Source organism: Trichosurus vulpecula, chromosome 8 (assembly GCF_011100635.1).
Source record: "Trichosurus vulpecula isolate mTriVul1 chromosome 8, mTriVul1.pri, whole genome shotgun sequence".
NCBI lineage: Eukaryota > Metazoa > Chordata > Mammalia > Diprotodontia > Phalangeridae > Trichosurus > Trichosurus vulpecula.
In genome coordinates, this window is record NC_050580.1 from 245805909 (window position 1) to 245822447 (window position 16539).

At 36.8% G+C, this 16539-nt stretch overlaps 1 pseudogene; it reads left to right on the forward strand.

Moving 5' to 3' along the window:
* The first annotated feature begins 1251 nt into the window (after nt 1-1251).
* LOC118829901 lies at nt 1252-6205 on the forward strand (annotated as a pseudogene).
* Nucleotides 6206-16539: the final 10334 nt, after the last annotated feature.

Consider the following 16539-nt stretch of genomic DNA (forward strand, 5'->3'; position numbering starts at 1 on the left):
TCACAACATGACTATTATGGAAGTGCTTTGCATGGCTACACATATATGACCCATAATGAATTGCTTGCTTTCTCAATGAAGGTGAGTAGGGAAGGAGGAAGGGAGATAATGTGGAACTCAAGGCTTTAAAAATGAATGTTAAAAATTGTTTTTGCATGTAACTGGGAAAAAAGATGTACAGGCAATGGGGTATAGAAATCTGTCTTGCCCTACAGGAAAATAGAGGGGAGGGGAATGGGAACAGGGGGTGGTGATAGAAGGGAGGACAGATTGGGGGAAGGGGTGGTCAGGGTGCATGCTGTCCTGGGGTGGGGGAGAAGAGAGATGGGGAGAAAATTTGGAATTCAAAATCTTGTGGAAATGAATGTTGAAAACTGCCAATAAATTATGTAATGAGGAAGTCAATTTGGTTAGATTACAAAGTGCAGGAAGATGAGTAATGCCTACTAGAGCTGGAAAGATACATTAAGACCAAATTGTGTTAAGATTTTAAATACTAAACAGAGGATTTTGCATTTTATCTGAATGTAAATAACAAGCCATTAGACCTGATTGAGTAAGGGAGTCATATTGCAAGATCTGCACTTAAAAATCACTTGGTAACTAGTATGTAGGATGCGCTGGCCTGGTGAGAGATTTGAGCTAGGTAGACCAATTGGAAGACTGTTACAGTGATCAAGGTGTAACTTTACCTAAGGAAGTATTTCTTTATGTAGAAAGAAGGGGTCAGAGGTAAGAGATGTGGTAAAATTAGAAATGGTTGGATTTAGCAACTGATGACGTATGTGTGGGGAGGGAGAGTAAAGAATTGACATAATGCCAAGGTCATTAGAATTATGATGCTGTCTATGCAGGAATATGGAAGTTCATAAGTTAGGGAAATTGGGAGATGCGGAAGAGAATTAGTACAATTTTGATATTTTGAATTTAAGATGTCCTTAGCACAACCTCTTTCAATGGTTCAAAAGACAATTGGTGATGCTGGACTGAATCTCAGAGAAGAGACTGAGACATACATCCATACATGTATACACATATGTATGTATATATACACACACATATATACATATATATACATACACACATATATGTATATTCGTGTGTATTTATATATGTGTATGTGTATATGAATATATAATATGTATATAGAGAGAGTAATTTGAATAGAAATGATAGTGAAACCCATGGGAGTTGATGATGTAACTAAGAAAGTATAGAACCTTTGAGTTATGCACAATTAAAAGAAGTGATATGGTTGATGAGCTAGCAAAGGATCTGGAGGTTCAGTCAGAAAGGTAGGACATCCAGGAAAGAGATATTTCATGAAAGACCTCACTGTCATCCTATATTTCAGCTCCTGTATATGGCTAAACTTCTTTTTTAAAAAATCTCTTCATAATCAGTGCCTCTAATTTCTTTCCTCTTACTCTGCAGTCTGCCATCCATACTCATCATTCAACTGAAAATGTTCTTTCCAACATTACAACTGATATTTAATTACCAAATCTAATGGCCTTCTCTCCATCCTCATTCTTCTTGAAAAATTTGCAGCCACTGACACTGTCTATCATGCTCTTTTCCTTGGTGTTTTTTTTAGTTTTTATGACACTACTCAGCCTTGGTTTTTGCTTTCCTATTTTTTTCACTTCTCCTTCTTAGTCTCCTTCACTGAGTCTTCTTCTAGGTTGTATTAACTATGAGTGTCTCTAAAAAATTTTAATTTGAGATCTTTTATTTTATCCCTCTGTGCTATTTCATTTACTGGCAGCTAGGTGGCACAGTGGATGCAGGGCTTGGCCTGAAGTCAGGAAGACTCATTGTATGAAATCAAATCTGGCCTCAGACACTTGCTAGCTATTTGACCCTGGACAAGTCACTTAACTCTGCTTCAGTTTCTTCATCTGTAAAATGAGCTGGAGAAGAAAATGGTAAATCACTCCAGTATATTTGCCAAGAAAATCCCAAAAGGGGTCAAGAAGAGTTGGACATTAGTGAAAAATGATTAACAACAACTATTTAAGTGATCTCATCAGCTCACATGGATTCAATTATGATCTCTATGAAGAGAATTCTCAGATCTATTTATCTAAGCCTAACCTCTTTCCTGATCTCTGTTCTCACATCTATAACTATTAGATATCACGAATTGAATGTCTTCTAGTCATCTGCAACTCAACATGTTCAAAACATTATCTTTACTCTTAAATTCTCCCCTCTTTCTAACTCCCTCCTCACACTGCTAAGTTCAGCACCATCCTTCCAGGATCATCACCAAGGTATCACCCTCAACTCTTCACTCTCGCTGACCCTTTCTCTCAATCCAGTTAGTTGTCAAATCATGCCATAAAATGTCTCATATATGCCCAATTCTCTCATCTTATACTTCGACCATCCTGGTGCAGGCCATGATCATGACACATTTAGATTATTACAATAGCCTTCTAGTTAGTCTCTCTGCCTTAAGTCTCTCTTTATTCTAGTCTAACACCCATCCATCTGTCAAATTGATTTTCCTAAAGCACAGGACTGACCACGTCATTCCACTTTATAATAAACTACTGTTATTCTCTACAACTTCTTGAATGAAATATAATACCGTCTGCTGGTCTTTTAAAGTCCTTCATAACCTGTCTTCTTTTAACCTTTCCAGTCTTTGTAATAACTCAATCCCCCTCTATGTATTCTGTTACCCAGTGGTACTGGCCACTTTACTGTTTCTCAAAAAAGACCCCTCCAACTCTTTATTCAAGGCATTTTCATTAAATGTCCTTCATATTCAGAATTCTTTTCCTAAGATGTTGTTTCTGTTTATTATTGCTTCCTTGTGAATTGTGATTTGATATTTTAAGTTGAAGACACAACAGGAAAAGAGGAGGATGGGGTGAGGTCTACAAATGCAATAATGTTCAAATTTGGTAAAGAAATGATTTCAAATTTTATACTCTTTTATTTGATTATGAAGGACACAGTGAAACTAAGGTTGGCATAAATGAGGAAATATCCCATGAAAAATGTTTTCAGAAAAAAAAAGGAGATGAAATAATGAGAAAAAATACAGGAAAATTTCTTGGACACAAATACAACAAAGGAAATAAACTTAAAATAAGATATAGGTAGTTTGTGAAGGAAAGCTGAAGATCTTGAACAACAAGATTTGCTGAGTAGGCTAAGAAAAGAGTTAAAAAGGAAATTGATACATAAAGAAATAAATTTAAGGGATAAAGAATGGGAGAAAAAAAGTAGAAAGAAGAAACGAAACAAGAAAATGGTAGAAGGAAAGAAGGAAGGAAGGCAAGAAGGAAGAGAAAGAAGAATATCATGCAAATTCTAAGAACATAGGATAGCATAGTCATATATTATCTCAGGGAGAGCACTGGGAATAGCATGATCTTAAAATAGTGTAACCAAACTAATTACAAAGATAAAGTACTTGATTTAAAAGAAAGGAATAACATTGACACAGAAAAAAAACACCCTAAGAAAACAAAAGCCTAACAATCATAAATTTAAATGTAAATGGCTTAAATAATACAACTTAATAAAAGGAAAAGAAAGAAGAGATAAGGAAAAAAAATATAGCACATTCAAGAAACATGGGGAAAAAAGATCTAAAGATTGACACCCATGTGCGAGATATGTGTGTGTGTACACACACCTATGAATATATATATGTATATATATGTATATATATGTGTGTGTGTATATATACATATATATACACATATACACACACACACACACACACACACACACACACACATATATATATATATATATATATATATATATATATATATATATATATATGTTAGGAAAGAAGGAAACATTCATTTATTAAGCACTTACTTTGAGCCATGAACTGTGCACTGGGAATATAAATACAAGCAAAAGGACACATTGTCCCCTCATGGAAGACAACATACAAAACAGTACTAAAAATGATTTTCTATGGCTTTGAAGTTTAGAAAGCAAGGCACACGCCTAGAAGGTGATAGAGGCTGGCTGACAGCAGACCCCTTCACAAAATAGGGACCCCCAGAAGAATTCACCAAAGAGAGAAAAGGACTGGTCTGTCAGAGAGATATTACAGTATGAAAGAAGGCTACCAAGATGGTTGAAAATAACAGGATGAGAGAGTCCCAGAAATTGAGGGGAAATTCTAGGATGAGACAACAACTGGTTTTGAAGAGGCATAATTCTGAGGTCCAGAAATTGAGGAGTAATCTCAAAGTGAATGAAAGCTATAGATAGATAGATAGATAGATAGATAGATAGATAGACATAAAGAACATTTATTAAATGTGTAGTATGTATATGCACTGCTCTAACCACTCAGGTTCCAAATTAAAAAAAAAAACCTAGACAGTCCCTTCCCTTAAGAAATGAGTATCTTGCTAAGGGAAGATAATATATAAATAGGAACTGGAAAAAAGGAGGTCAAGGAAGTGGCATAAGTATGCCTTGAGAAATTGTTGAGAGGGCTGGTCTCTAGCAACATAAAGCAACAACTCACCTACTAAATCTGGGGACTCCAAGGGCAGAGTGCAGTGGTATGGTGGAAGGGAGATGATGATGTTTGCTAGTAGCATATTAAATGTGTCCTCTCATTTACTGTGAGAAAATTCTTTTCAGATTCATGTTCATTCCTCCCAATTGTATATTAATTTGCAAATTTTCCAAGCATTCTTGCTAAGCTTCCATTCAATGTATTCATAAAATTGTTAAACAGTATAAAGCCTATGATGGAACACTGGGATCCTTTATTATAGACCTCAATTTACTATATAGTCATCAAGTTCACATCTTGCCACCTTGCCCGCAATCACTGTATGGGAGAGGTTTTTTTTGTTTGTTTGTCTTGTTTTGTTTTTTAGCACTTTACTGGAGTTGAGGTATACTATACCTACAACTTTCCTCTCATTTGCTGGTCAGGGTTGCAAAGCCTAGTATCTGAGCTCAGTGCTGCTGGCCAGGCTGGAGGATTCAGCTGGAGGTGAATCGGTGCTTCAGATTCCGTAACAAGCTTACCCTAGCGATGGCTTGCCCTAAAAAATGACAATCAAGATTTATGAAGTAATGAGAAACATTGACCTGACAGGGACTAGCCTGGGTTCTAGTGAATACATCATCAAAGAACGGTTTGTAATTTTGGTGTCAGAGCTATAAAATGCAAATGAAGGGGAGAAGAGTCACATGATCATGAAGTTATATGTACCCATTGAAAATGTGAAAGCAAGTCATAGCCAAGAGTTTTCAGAGGATCTGATTACCTGTGTAGTACATGTGCTAGACTACAGCAAGGAACCGAAAGGTCAGAGTATGAGGAAAAGTCAAGATTTTACCTCATGTGTAAAGGCATTGGCTACTCAACTGCTCTCAGAATTAAAACACACACCCCTGCCCCAGTTGAAGAGATAAACAGTTGGTGCTGTGACAACGAATTGATGGAAGAAGACTGGCTGTTTAAACTGCCCCAGATCTGCCCATTTTCAAATGTGATCATCAGACAAGGATTCCTTGTTTTGCATTCTCAGGCAGAGCTTGCTAGTTTCATCCTAGAGTGTAAAGATGGCAAAGAATTCATGAGCCTCCTTCCCATTCCTGCCATTGTTTAAGAAACTCCTACCTGCCTACAAAACCACAGCACACATGGAAACTGATTTTTTTCCTTCTCAAATTCATGGCTACAGCTTTGCCAAACTTTGTGGGAATATTATAGACAAAGAGCCCCACTTATTAGTTTAAGACAGTGACGGTGATATACTCGGTGGCTTTTCCTCTCACTCCTGGGAGGTCAAGGACCAGTTTCAAGGGGACAACAGTTCTTGTTTACCATTTCCAACAACATTGCCACATACACATACACCAATGATCATTACATGTATTTGAATTATGGACAACAAACTATACCAGATGAATTGGGCATGGGAGGTCAATTTGATTACTTCGGGCTTTGGATTGATTATGATTTCGGGAAAGAACACAGCAAAGCAAATCCTAGATGTTCTACTTAACAACAGCCCTCAGCTATCAGCCAGCCACAACTTTGAGGTGTATACTCTTGAGGTAGGGGCTGTTGGAGATTTCACAAATGAGAAGTCAACCAGTTAAGAAGAATGTTCTGTAAACTAACAGTGAGGTGTACTGCTTGTTAGAAATGATTGGTAAAAGTCATCACAGTGGAGATCCACGTCAGGAAGAGTAAACAAAAGAATAAGGTGCCATCCTCAGCTACGTGTTCTTAATAAGTGGGATCTGATCATCCTGTGACTAACTTTGCATCTTAAATTCAATATGTAATGAAAACCTTCCTGTTGGTGCCATATCTAGATTCAGACAACTATCTGGAATTGTATAAGAAGGTTGTTGATTGGATGAGTAAAATGATACCCTTTGTGTCTCCTCACCACAGCCTATGTTTTTTTTTTCAGAAATTTCTAATAGTTTCTAATAATTTCAAGTAATTAGGGAAGGTTATCTCATAAATAGACTATATTTAAGTGTTTAAGTATTTAAAAAGTCCATTTGAGGGTAAGATTTTGATATTTCAGCTAAAAACATTTGCCATCAAGCCAACCTTTCCAACCTTGGTTCAATATAGAAAGCACAGTTTGCATTTCTAGAGTATCTCTACGAAGGGATAACATCAAAGTGGTTGATGTTACTAAACAAAATATTAAAGAAGCTCATACAGCCCCTGAACCTAAGCTCTTATTAACTCAGAGACTCATGGAATATTAAAGCCTGAAGGGACCTTAAATTCAGTGAGTCCAACCTTTGGTTTCCTTTCTAGTAATAGCATATTAGGATATTTTAATAAGACCTTTTATGCCTTTTTAAAAATTTTAATGTCTTTTTTCATTTTCCAGATGGAAAAACTGAGGCCTAGAAAAGGGAAACGCCAATCAGGCAAAATACTGTGTTGTAATAAACTGGCAATGTAGACATAGGTGTAGAACAATCTGGTACCTTGCTGTAACATGACTCACAAAGGCATGAAATTTCTCTATTGGAGAGGGTCTGTTTTGTATTCCAACTAAGTCATTTGATTACTAGAAGCACCAGCAGAATTTCCCTATAAGTTGAGCTCAGCTATCACTTATGAAACTTAGACATAGTTTTGTACAGATGTCTATGTTGTTAAACTGTGAGGTCTACCATTCACCTACTCAAATTAAAAGATATATGAGGGTAAAAGGATATGAATAGACAGTTTTCAGAGGAAAAATACGAGCTATCGGTAGCCATATGGAAAAAAAAGTTTTAAATCACTAAAAATTAGAAAAATATGAGTTAAAACAACAATAAAGTTCCACCTCATACCCATCAGATTGACAAATTTGGAGAGAAAAAAGGAAAAAATAGCATGCCTGACAGGCTGTAGGAAAACTGGTACAAACTGTGCATCCCCTCTGATCCAACAATACTAGGTCTATAGCCCAAAGGGAACAAAGAAGAAAAGGAACCATATGTAAGAAATGTAGCAGCTCTTTTTCAAATGGCAAAGAATTGGAAACTAAGAGTGTATCATCAATTGGGAAAAGACTGAACAAATTATAGTATTGGAATGGGATGGCACTATTGTGTTATAAGAAATAATGAAAGGGATGATTTCAAAGTAATCTGGGAAGACTTGTGTGAATTGATACACAGTGAAGTGAGGAGAACCAGGAGAACAATTTATACAGTAATAAAAATATTGTGAAGACAAACACTTTTGAATTACGAATTCAAATCAGTATAATGACCAACAATAAATCCAGTGGACTCTTGATGAAATATCATGAATATCCCCACCTTCTGATAGAGAGGCAATGAATTCAAGAATGCAGATTGAGGTGTATTTCTCTTTGGACATGGTTAATGCTAGTATTTGTTTTGCTTAATTACACATGTTTGTAATGGGTATTATTCTTCTTACTTTCTCAATGCGGGAGGAGGAAGGGAGATGGGAGAGAGAATTTGGAGCTGAAAATAAGATTGACTTTTTAAAAATTAATTGGTCTTAAGTGATTAGGTAGATGTGAGGTTAACATTGAGAACACTATAACCAGTGGGGGGGGGGGTCTAGTCAAAAGAATTAGAGAGGATATCTTTCCAATCCCTGAAAAAACCCTGGAAACCAGATGTAGGAATGTAATAGGATTGACCCTTGGAGAATGAGCCAGAATATTAACTCTACCAGAAACCAAAATAAAATTTACAGACTCAACATTCTTCCCTTATTTAGAAAATTAAAATAGCATTTCTCTATTTCCAGTCCTGCAAAACATCCCCTTTTCTCCATAATCTTTCATTGATTACCGATAGTGTCTCAGTAATAGTATCTGACAGTTATTTCGGTATCCTAAGATATCATTTATGTAGTCCTAAAGACAAACTCATTATGATCAATTAAATGTTCTCTTAATGTCTCTGCTCTTCCCATTTTCATTTATTTCTGCTGTTTGTTTTATCCTTTTTAGTTTTAAGGAAAAAAAAAGTGAAGAAAATAAGATGGCCCATAGTGCTTTCTTCTCACTTTCACCTGTTTGCCAAAAAAAAGTTTTGCTTCTCTGATCTTTTTACTCCCCATAGTGCTTTTAAAAAGCCCCTTCCTCAAAAGGTACATTCCACTAAGGAATACAAAGGTAAACATAAATAAATACAAGATCATTTGAAGAAAGAAAGAATAGCAATAGCAAAGAGTAAAGAAGGAAGGGCTTACAAAGTTGGGGGGAGTAATAGATTCTGTTTGATATATGTTGTGTTTGAGATATGTCTTGGATGCTGCATTGAGGAGGAGGAGTTCAGCAGACAGCTGGTGATGATTTTTGTAGATTTGTTTTCTATCCTGTTACTGGACTCAAATGTCTTTTGTATTTCAACAGTGTCAATCTCTGACAGTTACCCAGCAGGTGCTCAGAAAGAAAAGGCTTAACAAGGGTGACTTCAGAAAGCAAGCCAATAAATTAGACCAGCAACACATATTTATTAAACGTGCAAACAGCACTGAGTTCATCTGTTCGAACCTTTCCAACTTGGAAGGGAAAAGGGGGAAAATAAAAATGTGACAAAATGGATGATACATTTAGGGACGAACATCTCACTGAGTTTGTTACTAGTTCTATATTTAGAGGAATATTTAGTCCTTACTGAGACAAGAAGTTCCTTGAATGAAGAGATTATAGTTTCCAATGCATTGTCACCTCCGTAGAACCCAACCTAGAGCCTTGGCTAGGTGCCGAAGAGAGAAGACATTGTGTAGAGATAGAGGCTTACGTGAAGTCAAGGGGTTGTGCTGGGACAGAGTGGCCTTGTTTAAGAAATCTCTGACTCTAAATGATGTTGTGGCGGAGGAGACAGTCCAGACATCATCATTTAAAGAGATGCACCATTGAAACCGTGTTCTGAGGGCGAGACTGTGGAAGCAGATTTCTACTAGGTGGCACAGATTAGCGAGGGCTTGTGAGGTCCAGAGAGAGTGATCTCTGGACCAATGCGGGAAGGTAGTACCCAGGGACAATGCCTCAGCAGCTTCACTCTAGTTTTGGCCTTTAGAGTTCAAAAGGACAGTTAGTATAGTTAAAGTGTTAAGCAAGTAATACTGTAAACTACATGTCCAAAATGAGATCAGACCTATTTAGTCACCATTTTCTAGGTGTTTTGCCTGAACTTAGACAATGTTTGTTTGCTTTACTCCTTTAATCCCAGCACTGCCAAATTATATCTCTGGATCTTGGATATTTTTCACACCTGTTTCCTCTGCCTGGGTTGCTACCTTGTAAGGTAACTCTATTGTTTTGAACAATTCACTGTTAGGTTTTGGCCCTTAATTAATGGGAGTGCTACCACTGCAAATGGTCCTCCTTAGACTTTTCCAAGCAGTCATACTGCTCCCCTTTACTTGAAGATATCTCAGCCATAGTTCTTGGCTGGATTTCACTCTGGCAAAACCCCTAGCTAGGGTGTGGGAGATGAGTTTACACATTAACCTTTGCATCTTGTCTCATAGTAAGTCCCTTCACACACTCTGTAGTTGAGTCAAATTAGAGTAATCCCTATCTCTAGTCATCATCCTGTGCTTTTTCACTTTTGCTTTTATACTTCTTGTTCCCTTGCCTAGAATGTACTTCCCCAGTTTCCATATCTGTTGAATTACTTACTTTCTTTAAAGGATTCTCTTCCAACTCAAAATGAAAATGGCTTCTCCCTCTTCTCATCTCCCCAAAATTTTGTTTTGACCTCCCTTTACATAACCTAAGATCAATGCTCTATAGCCAGAAGAGATCTCAAAGGCCTTCTATTCCAACCCCTTCATTCCACATGAGGAGAGTGAGGCCCAAGCAAGTTAAGTAACTTACCCAGATACCATAGATAGCAAATGTCAGAAGTGAGAACTGAACCCAGGTCCCCTGCCTCCACAGAAAAAGTTCTTTCTACCTAGGCATTGTAATTTGTATTATGGTTATTTCTATTTTCACCTTACTCACAAGGTAGTAAGTTCCTCAAATGTAGTGAAAAGGAATTGTGGGAAATAAAGCTAGGGGAAAAATTCCCACAAAGTCAAGGAAGAACTGTGTGTATGTTATGTGTTTATTTTCAAAACAATGTGTATCAAATTGAATATTTACAGAATCATTTTCACCAAGGCAAATTTTTTCTACATCAAGTGTTGCATATATATATATATATATATACACACACACACACACACACACACACATATGTGTGTGTATGTGTGTGTGTGTGTGTACTTTTTTCCTTGTATGATGGCAATTGCTTTTGACTGTAAGTGTTGTCAAGTATCATTTTGTATGTTTGGAATGGTTCTACTTACAATAATTGGTCTTCATTGAATTGGGATACCTGTTCTTTGATACATTACAAAAACAAATTAATAAATAAATACAGGAAAGAGTGAGGGAATGAATGAATGAGTTATATAATAACACATCTAAAAGCAGGAAAAAAGGAAAAGAGGAAAAATTAGGAGAATTTGAGGAAATAAAAATGACACAAGAAGTATTCAGAGTGTGAGTAGAAGAGAGATTAGAATCAGAGGAAAAATATTATCTTTATGGAACTGCAGGTTCGAGAGCACCTGGGTGACATAGTAGTGATTAAGTTCAGGACTTAGTATTAGGAAAGGCAGAGTTCAAATCCTACTTCAGACACTTACTGGATCTGTGATTCTAGGCAAGTCACCTAATTTCTTTCCCTCAGTTTCCTCAATTATAGGACGGGTGTAACAATAACACCTACCTCACAGGGTTGTTAGGATCAGTGGAGATGGTATTTATTAATGTGGTCTGAAATCTCAAAGGAGCTATGTACATGCTTGCTATTATTAATGTGAGAGGGGAAATGTTAAGAAAGTGATTCATTAAAGTGAAAACAAAGAGCATAATAGGAAATTCCTACTGAATAGCCTCAGTGCCACTCCACAGGCCCAAGCGCTTTCACAGAAATACCCCCATCTAACATTGCAGAAGTGTTCCCTCCACTTTTGCTGCCTAGATCACCGAATAAGAGAGCTCATTTGCAATGACTATTATCTTTCTGGTATTTAACCATTTCCTTACACACATGATTTAATCCAAAGACCAGTGGGCTTAGTTAGAGTCAGAGGACCTGGGTTTGAGTTCTGATCTTATTCCTTTCAACCAGAGCCTTAGTTTCTTCAGTTATAACATGATAAATGTTACTTCTAATTCTATATCTTAAGAACTGATATCCATATTAACTACCTCGAGTCATCAAAGAAAAAAATCATTTTGTTCAGTATCCTCTAAGAAGGCAAGGAAGTTTGCAATACATCTTAGAAAGATTTTAATAAAAAATGGTTGACATTTTTTAAAATGTAGTGCAACTTACAGAGACAAACTTCTAGAACTTGAAAAATTCCCTTCTCTGGCTTAACGTTAATTTCATGACAATGCCAGAAAAAAATGAGGCATTAATGTATATTCAAATATAAGCATTCTACTACTTAAAGACAAGAAATTTCTCATTATAAAAATAGTCTAAGGCTTATAGTTTTATTTTAATGATAGCCTTGGGGACATTGGATGTCTAATGCTGCACTATTTGTTCCCCACTCTGTGAAATTGGGGAGAGTTTGATGTATGTTTAACTGCCTTAAAAAAAGAAAAAAAGTCACATAAATGTCAGGTTTCAGAATAGTTTCCTCTACCGTAAGTAAATTGTCACATTCAATTTAGGGCACTTTAGAGTTACTGCAAAGTAAAACTTACTCTAGATTTTGCTCCTAGGTACTCAGAAGGAGACATATACACCAATTTCCCTGGAGCTTTTTATTTTAGTGTTCCAGGCAAAATTCAGTGTAATGTTTTTTTTTTATATATATCTTCCACAGGATACTTGGACATCACCTGGGCAAACCTCATAGGTAGCAACACAGATTTTATGCCATGTGAGTTGAGAGCTGAAGGTAATGGCAAATTCTGTCCCCTCTTTTATAACCACAGTCTTCTGACATAGTCATCCTACTTTTCATCATGAAAAGGCTTTTTCTACTGGGATTCTTTGACATTTGGTCATATCTGAGTAATCTGCAGTATCCAAGCTAAAAGAAGTTGTAGTAACTTCTGGATTGTAGCCTGGAAGGTGAATTCAGAGAAGGGCAAGCATCTGGCAGACAGGGAAATTATGATCGCAGTAACGTAGAATGTTAACAGTTGGAAGGAGTGTTAGAGGTCATATAGTCCAACTCATTAATTTTATAGATAAGGCACAAATGAGACAATGTATGCAAAGTGCAATGAAAATGTTAAAGCAATGTATAAAGAGCTGAGAGACAGCCTAGAAGAGTGGACAGAGTGCTGCCCTCTAAATGCAGACACCATGAATTCAAATTCAATCACTAACACTTACTGGTTATGTAATTACAGGAAAGATATTTCCACCTCTCTGACTCTTAGTTTTCTTCATCTGTAAAAGAGGAGTCATAATACCTGCAGTATTGACAACCAGGGTTGTTGTGAGGCTCAAGAGAGATAGTGTATAAAAAGCAACTTGCAAGCTTTAAGATTATATAAAATATTAAATATTATGAATATAGAAAAAAAACTGAATATTCTTTTAATGTTGTTCAGTAGAATTAACTAGAAAAAGTCCTGGGAAAAGTCCATATCCTGTTATAAAAATAATATACTGCAGACTTGCACAGGGGGAAAAAACAATAATTTTTCATAGTTTAAAAAAGTTTTCAGATGTAAGCTCATTTTGGGAGGCCCTCTGAAAGCATCTTCAATTCAACTCCAGTGGTAGTATGACAGGGATGGTACGTACCAGGGGTGGGGAACCTCTGGCCTTGAGGCCACATGTAGCCTTCTAGGTTCTCAGTCATTTTATTAAGGGGATTTGTTCTGTGAAGTTTGGATTCAGTCAAAGGGCCTCACTTGAGGAACTAGAGGGCCATATGTGGCCTCGAGGCCTCAGGCTCCCCACTCCTGGTACCTGGTCCTGTTTCCGCTTGATTTTGATTTCTTCTGCTTGTTGTAGTTGCTCAGTCTTTCAGCCATGTCCAACTCTTAATGACTCTGTGGACCACAGGGCACCAGATTCTTCTGTCCTCCACTATCTCCCAAATTCTTTTCAAGCTCATGTGTGTTGCTCCCATGACATTATCTATCTCATCCTCTGCTTCAGTCTTTCCCAGCAGCAGAATCTTTTCCAATGAGTCCTTTCTTCTCATTAGGTGGCCAAACTATTGAAGCTTCAACTTCAATATTTGACTTTCCAGTGAATAGTCTGAATTAGTTTCTTTAAGTATTGACTCATTCGATCTCCTTGCTGTCAAAAGTCTTTTCCAGCACCACAATTGGAAAGCATCGATTCTGTAGTGCTCAGTTTTCCTTATAGTCCAACTCTCAGAGTCATGGATTGCTACTGAAAAAAAAATTAGTTTTGACCAAATGGACCTTTGTTGACAAGATGATGTATCTGTTTTTTAGTATGCTGTCCAAATTTTCCACAGCTTGTTTTCCTTCCAAGGAGGAAGTGTCTTTTAATTTCATGACTGCAGTTGCCATCTGTAGTGATCTTTGAGACCAAGAAAATAAAATCTGAAATGGCTTCCATTTCTTCTCCCTCTATTTGCCTGGAAGTAATGGGACCATTTGCCAAGATCTTAGTTTTTTTGTTTGTTTGTCTGTTTGTTTTATGGTAAGCTTCAAGCCAACTTTTACGCTTCTCTTCTTTTTGACCTTTAACAGAAGGCTTCTTAAATCTTCACTTTCTGCCATCAGAGCGGTATCATCTGCATTTCTGAGATTGTTGCTATTTCTCTTAGCAGCCTTAGTTCTGCTTTTGATTCATCCAGCCTGGAATTTTGTATGATATACTCTGCATATGTTAAATAAATAAGGTGGTAATATACAGGTTTGTCATAATCCTTTTCCAATCTTAATTGTTCCATGTTCAGTTTTAACTGTTGCTTCTGGGCCTGTACATAAATTCCTCAGGAGACAAGTTGACCTGGCTTTCCCACCTCTTTGAGGACTTACTATATTTTGTTTTGATACGCAGAGTCAAAGCTTTTAGTTTAGTCAATGAAGCAGAAGTAGATGGAACTCCCTTGTTTTCTCCACAATCCAGCAGATGTTGACAATTTGGAGTCTAGTTCTTTTGCCTCTTCAAAAAACAGCCTGTTGTAAAGAAAGATTGGGGTATATCTAAGTATGATGTGATTCTAGTGTTTTTATGAAAAGGCAAAAGAGTAGTTATCTTTTACAAATGAGGTGTGAAAGAAAGAACTGACAAAGCAATTTAATGGGGGAGGAGGGCTGGTAGTTCTGGAACCTTACTCTCATTGGGAATACATATATCTAGAAGGGTCTTCTATATATATCATATATATCATATATCTAGAAGACTAAGGGGATAGAGAGGTGGAAGAGGATAAAGGAGGGCTTTTTAGAGGGAAACCTATTCACACCTGATCTGGGGTAGAAAGAGAATATATACATTTAGAAGGAATAAAAGTCTTTTAAATTTAGAGAGAAATAAGAAGGTGAGTCAATAGGATGGGAGAGCATATAGAAGGGTGTCTAGATTTACAGGAATGGGATGAAGAGGGAATAACATTTGGAAGGCTACAAAAATCTTCTAAATTCAGAAAGAAACAACACAGTAAGGTGAAAGGGTGGGGGGAAAGCATAAGGGACAGATCTTTAAAGGGGGTTAGGTATGTATATGTATAGGTACGTATATACATATGTATATAGATATGTGTGTACACACATGTGTGTGTATATACATATATATATACACACACATACATACACATATAGGTGTGTGTTTGTGTGTGTATTTGGTTTTAGTTGTAGCCTTCTTGGGGGAAAGGAGCCAGGAAGGGGGGAAAAACAGTAAGAAAGTATAAAATGCACAGCAGAGAACAAAAGAAAACTTACAAAGAAGCAAAAAAAAATAGACAGCTCAGAACACAATGTGTAATATTTATTATATAGGCTATCATGAAACAAAAGTGTACTGCTATATATACCTTAACATCGCTGATGATCATGATGATGTGGTTACTAATCTAGAGGCAGACACCTAGGAGAATGAAGTCAAGTGGGCCTTCGAAAGCATTATTAACAATAAGGCTAGTGAATGTAACAGAATTCCAGCTAAGTTGTTTAAAATTCTAAAAAGATGTTGTGAAATGTTGCCCGCAATTTGCCAACAAATTTGGAAAACCTCAGTAGTGGCCATGGGATTGTAAAAAGTCATTTTATGTCCCAATCCTAAAGAAGGTCAATGGCAAAGAATATTCATATTACCAAACAATTCCACTCATTTCATATGTGAGAAAGGTTATATTTGAGGTTCTGCAATCTAGACTTAAGCGATGATTGAACCAAAAATTACCAGAAGAACAGGTTTTTGATTTTTTTTTGCTTTTTGTTTACACAAGAAAATAAAAAGAAATATATTACAAATAAAAATACTAAAACTTAAATTTAATATAAAAAAGCATTGTCATGTGCATAGCACATGTAAGAAAAGATTCGAAATATATAGCAATACATTTATTCCCGTGATCCACTGGATGACTGAGAGGATGATCTGTTGGAAAAGATAGGATAGAATTGAATCACCCATGTAGAAGGGTTTGACAATGAAGGGACTAAGTTGAAGATGATGGAAATGAGGAGGTTTGCCCTGGGGGATGGGGAACCGCTTTCATGCAGTGACAAGGATGTTCAGAATCATCGGGATGGGAAGAGGGTGGCAGTATGCTAACCAGTGAGGAATGAGTTCAGGCAGGTGGCTAGGAAGCCGGTGATTAGGGAGAGCAAGCTAAAAGATGAGCCAGTAGTCAACAGAAAGTACCGAGGCTGAGCCTTGTCACAATATGGAGGAACCAAGCAGGGATGTCTTATTCAGTAAGTACTCACAGTTAGAGAATACACTGTTCATGATGAATTTTCAGTTGCAGACTGACTTATAGCACTTTTTTCTCTCCGATCCCATTTCATTCTACCTCATATCATACTTCATTGTGCATATACTGATATCCCCTCTCATTGG